Raw genomic sequence first — 6249 nt, 5'->3', positions numbered from 1 at the left:
ACCACTGTGAGTGCAGTATAGCAATGTACAAGAGAACATGAAGACAGTGAAACCAGTTAGGAGGTGGCTGAAATAAAACTGTGACACATAAAAAAATTCTAATTTTCTATGCTAATGCTCTGACTTGAAGTTATTTCTATATTCATTCATTCATTTAAAAAAAATCTACTGATTTCCAAGAAATTTGTGTTAGCATCTATTAGTCTATTAGTTATCTTTTACTCTGTAACTACCTCAAAATGTAATGGCTTAAAACAAAAATAAACATTTATTATTCTCAATAAATTCTCCCGTTTCTATGTTTCAGGAATTTGGCAGCAGCTTAGCTGGGCCGGTTAGAGTCAAGATGTCAGCGATGGCTGAAATCATGTAAAGACTTGGCTGAGGCTGAAAGACCCACTTTCAAGGTGGCCCACTCACATGGCTGGCAAGCTGGTTCCTTTCCACGGTAGTCTTTCCACCCTGGGGCTTCTCCATAGTACTACTTGGGTGTCCTCACAACACAGTGACTGGCTTTCCCCAGAGCAAGTGATTCAATATAGAGAAAGCTAGAGGGAAGCTACCCTTTGTATGACTTAGCCTGGAAAATCACTTGCAGGACAATCTATTCATAGAAGCAAATTATTAAGGCCAGCCCACTTTTGGGAGATGGAGAGAATTAGGCTCCAACTTCTGAAGGTAAGAATGTCAAAGCAGCTATGGACGTTATACAGATGGGCCTTGTGAAAATCAATGACATTTATCAATTTAGTTCATTCAACAATCACCTCTGAAGAGAGCTATTTCTGTTTTTCAATCTCCAATGCTTAGAAGAATGTGCTTTCAGGCTGTTTTGACAAGACAGAAATTTGTAATCACCAAGATGCCTTTTGAGAGGAGAATTGTATTTATTGGTGGAAATCCATGATTTAAAGCTGAAAAGATAGAACTTCTGTGGGCGACAAGGGGAAGACTTTGCAGTTTGTTTTGAGGCAGTATTTGGAGGTGGGAGGGATGAGGAAGAAACATAAAGAGTGGAGAGTAGAGCCCAAGGGATGGTGGAAAACCCTGTGCTCTGTCCCATGACTCGACTCCTCCCTGCTCTCCAGATTTTTGGTAAAGTTGTTAAGCTCAGGTATTGTACAAGAGGAATGATGTTTTTTTTGCAGATTATAAAGGGGCTGGGCTTCATGTCTGGACTGAGGTGAATAAACTGAGAGACACATGTAGATATGGGAGGTGAGCAGAGAGAAGCAGGAGGAGGAAAACAGGGTATTTAACAGAATGGGGGTGAGGTGAGCCATGGTGCTAGGTGAGAGAAGCCTCTCTGAGGACGTGAAATTGAGGACCATGGGCAATTTTAGCTCTGTCTCCAAGGGGCAGAGAGGGCTTAGTGGGTAGGTGGTTTGCACTTGATTTCTGGCAATTCTTCCTCTTTACTGAGTCAAAAGCATGCTCAGAATAATCTTTACTGAACTTCAGCTTCTAATGCTGGCTACTTTTGTAATGTTGGAAAGTATCTCATGTTGGAAGAAAATATTTAATTCCTTTTTTGCTTAGCTTTGGGGAAATGTAGAGGGTGAAATGTAATTTCTGTTACGGGTAATACATGTTTATGTTGCTCCCTTAATGTTCCCTCTGGATCAGCGTGCTCTCCAGTGTTTAGGACCCACCTAGTTTATAAATGCTGTGGCCTTTCTTCTGTTTCAAAATGGCACGATTTTAATCTTGCAAAACCCTGGCCAGAAAAGAGTGAATAATCTGGAACAAAGGGTCAACATGACCTTCTATCTTGTTTAATAGTTTGAAAAATCCATTTTGAGAAGCTAAACACAAAACGGCCTTCCTCAAAGAGATTTTTCGGTGTTAGGAGTTTTAAATATATATTTTCTGAGAGGACAGTAAATTTCTCTGAATTCCACCTTCTAAAATCTTAAATAAGTTTAATAGTAAAAAAAAAAAAAAAAAAAAAACTGCTTGAAGTTCTGTTGCCTACCTCTCCTAGATACCTATTAATATAAAAGAAATCTAATGCGTAATAGGCTAGTTCTATGAACCCTGGATGATAGCCAGGTACAGCATTTGGCAACGAATGATACTCTAGGTACAATGCCTTAGCTACCAACTGTTGTTGTTTTGAAGTATTGCAGTAATTCTTATCTTTTACCTTAACTGTTTTTCTTTTTTTTAAATCTTAGCTTTTAAAATTGAAGCTAAGAATTTTGCTCAGCCCTTTGGTTTCCAACACCACATGCTACTGGGTGCCAGGTATTCAGCAACTACAAACTAGCAATTGATTGTTAGGTGTGCAGAGACAGAATCTTTTTAGCTTATAAACAAAAGGAAATTATTTTTAACCCAATAAGGAAACCCAGAAAACTAGTAAGGGAAATAAAAATTTATAATAAATTGTTCAACAAAACCCAAACTAATGTCACCAGTGTAGTTCACCATCTAAATTCCTGGAGGTAAGAGTTGGATGGGTGGGGTATGAACATCAAATGATTTTGTATTTTCCAATCCCTGTATTCATCTGTGCTTTGTCAGATCCCCTTTCGTGCTTCTCAATGACTGCTAAGCCCCATTCCACAAGTGGTCCAGCTGAACACTTCAATCTCATCACCGACTCATTGCTCAGCCTCTTTCCTCCCCCAGCACAGGCCAGGCCTCTGCGGGAGGGATTTGAAGCGAGATGAGGAAGGAGTTGGCTCTTTACTCCTCCCTGCTCCTTCTTTTGGTTCTAACTCTTCTGAGTTGGGGTGAAGAAGGGATGGATGGAAAAGCGCAGTGTCTCTTATATAATTGGTGCCATTGTAGTCCTCCTTCGGCTGTCCCTGCTTCCCTAGGTAATGCTGGATGGCCATCAGGACCCGCTGTATAACAGGTGTGCAAATGTTAGCTCTCAAGGTGTGCATGTGTGAGTTCTTTAAGGGGCCTTATTGGATGAAGGGACCTTCCCAACGCACAAGTTCTTGAAATCAGTTCACCCTTTTCCAACTATCCCCTATAGTATGATGCCCTGTCTGCTTTTGCTGCTCGTATCTCATGTTAAATGACAGACCTGTTGCCTTGGGCTACTACCAGGATGGCTTCAAGCTCCACAGTCTTCCATCATTCTACCTGATCTGTGGGAAATTCTTACATCCTTACCATGCCAGGAAGTAGTAATGCAGGTAGTTCCTTGTCCATACTATCTGCCCACTCTTCCATTTTCCTCTACTCCTCCTTTCCTATGTTCAGATAGGCACAGATGCTAACGGCATCAGCAGATGTCAATCAGATTGGGAGCCAGTCTCCCCCTTTGCCAGCACCCGTAATCTCTTTAAGTGATTCTCCTAGAGTAGGGGTCAGCAAACCTTTTCTTTAAAGGGCCAGGTAGTAAACATTTTCAGCTTTGTGAGCCATATAGTTTCTGTTTTGACCATTCAACTCTGCCATTGCAGTGAGAAAGCAGCCATAGAAAATGTGAGAATGAATGAGGATGGCTATGTTCCAACAAAACTTCTTTTATAAAAATAGGTGGTGGGCTGCATTTGGCTGCAGGCTGTACTTTGCTGACCCCTGTCCCAGAGCATCCCCCATTTGTTTTGACACAAGAGCTGAGGCAAGCATCCCACGTAGAGGCAAGGGGAAAGCCCAGCTTTCAAAGCCTCAGCAAGTGGTGGACTCAGGACCAAGATTTCTCTTCTCCCTCCTGTCAACATCCTCCCCCCTCAGCCCCACCCCCAACTTTCTGCTTATATTAACTGCAGAGGATCATGGCAGGAGGGAGTTGCACTGAGGGGAGCAGAAGTGATTGGGATATTCAACAACACAGATGTCCAGAGCCCTACTGCTTGCAATTCTCTTGAGAATGCAGAGAAATTGAGGCTTCTTTGTCTCAGTTTTATGTCCGAGTCTTGAGCATAAGAAAAGCCCCACTCAGCCTCCTGTGACATTCCCTATATATCACCATGTTTATTCTGTGGCTAGAGATTTTAAGAACAGATACAATTCAGGAATAAAGAAACTCAGTTGTAGCTCATGAGGGACAGTTGCTCATTGATTTTGTCATAATTCAGTCTGTCATGTTCTTGACAAAATTCTAACACTTTCCACACTCTAGAGCACATTCTACTGTTGCCCCAAATACTGATTTTTAAAAAAAGTAGTTGACATTTCTTTTGCTTTACTAAGATTGAGGTTTTTTTTTTTTTTTTGTCTATTTATTTTTGTCTTTTTTTTTAGTTCACTTCAGCTTGTGGCCTTGGGGGGTCAATGAGGTCGGTACTCAGCCTGACATTTTTGAGTCTCCTCTTCTCCCACCCCTTCTCACCCTTAATGAGTAAACTTCTCTCTCTTAATCCTGTTCCATTTCAAATAATTTCCCTTTGTATTCTCCATAATAACTCTTATTAGACTTACTTTTGTGGTTTTGGAATCACATCTTTTAGAAACGATTTTTTTCTGTGTCCACAGCATGTCTTCTCCTGTCTCATTTCCTACTCTCCTATCTCACTTCCACGTACTTGATGGCCTCAGTGCTGCCCCTGATGGCTCTGCTCTCCTCCTTGATTTAATGTCTTCAGTTCCTCCTATGGGCCACACTGTTCTACATACTGGAGATACAAACATGAAGACTTAACTCCTGCGTTCATGGAGGTCACAGTCCAGAGAAGTGATAAGACAAACATATAAACAAGCTACCAACACTAGGGGCAAGTGGTTCTCTTCTTGATGGACTGTAGGCACCAATGTCCATAAACTGGGCACACCCCTAACTGTATAGCAGAGAGTCAGGCTGTTGTACATTATTGTACTCCAAGACGAGGACAGAAATGAGTGGCACTGCCATTACATATGAAGGCCCAGCCAAGATACTGTTAATTTGTGACGCATGGTACAACCCATTTGAATCATGCTCATAAAATGCCCTCCGCCACCCCCACCTCAACAGAGCTAGGCATAGCTCTCTTGTCCCTTTTACATTTTGTAGCATAGGTCCTAGAGAAGGTTATGGGGCTATGCTGTTCTTTTTTTTTTTTTTTTTGTGGTAACATTGGTTTATAACATTATATAAATTTCGGGTGTACATCATTATATTTCGATTTCTGTGTCGATTACATCATGTTCACCACCCGAAAACTAATTATAATCCTTTACCATACCCATGTGCCTAATCACCCCTTTCACCCTCCTCCCTCTCCCCTTCCCCTCTGGTAACCAACAATCCAATCTCTGTCTCTATGTGTTTGTTTGTTGTTGTACGGTATTTGACTTTCTCCCTCTGACTTATTGTGCTTAGTAAAATACCCTCAAGGTTCATCCTTGTTGTCACAAATGGCTGGATTTCATCATTTCTTATGGCTGAGTAGTATTCCGTTGTGTATATATACCACATCTTCTTTATCCATTCGTCCCTTGATGGGCACTTAGGTTGCTTCCAAGTCTTGGGTATTGTGAATAATGCTGCAGTGAACACAGGAGTGCATATATCTTTACGCGTTTGTGTTTTCACATTCTTTGGATAAATACCCAGCGGTGAATAGCTGGATCGTATGGTAGTTCTATTCTTAATTTTTTGAGGAATCTCCATACTGTTTTCTATAGTGGGTGCAACAGTTTGTACTGCCACCAGCAGTGTATGAGAGTTCCCTTTTCTCCACGTCCTCTCCAACACTTGTTATTTCCTGTCTTGTTAATTATAGCCATTCTGACGAGCATGAGGTGATATCTCATTGTAGTTTTGATTTGCATTTCCATGATCGTTAATGATGTTGAACATCTTTTCATGTGCCTGTTTCCCATCTGTATATCTTCTTTGGAGAAATGTCTGTTCAGATTTTTTGCCCATTTTTTAACTGGGTTGTTACCTTTTTTTGTTGTTGAGGTGTATGAGTTCTTTATATATTTTGGATATTAACCCCTTATCAGCTATATGGTTTGCAAATATCTTCTCCCAATTCTTAGGTTGTCTTTTCGTTTTATTGATGGTTTCCTTTGCTGTGCGGAATCTTTTTAGTTTGATAGTCCCATTTGTTTATTTTTTCTATTGTTTCCCTTGCCCAGTCAGACATGGTACTTGAAAATATGCTGCTAAGACCGATGTCGAAGAGTGTACTGCCTATGTTTTCTTCTAGAAGTTTCATCATTTCAGGTCTTATGTTCAAATCTTTAATACATTTTGAGTTAATTTTTGTGTATGGTGAAAGATAATGGTCTACTTTCATTCTTTTGCATGTGGCTGTCCAGTTTTCCCAACACCATTTATTTAAAGAGACTTTCCTTTCT

This window comes from Ceratotherium simum, chromosome 6, assembly GCF_057802395.1.
Source record: "Ceratotherium simum simum isolate JZ-2026a chromosome 6, ASM5780239v1, whole genome shotgun sequence".
NCBI classification, from domain to species: Eukaryota; Metazoa; Chordata; class Mammalia; order Perissodactyla; family Rhinocerotidae; genus Ceratotherium; species Ceratotherium simum.
This window is presented reverse-complemented; position numbering follows the sequence as displayed.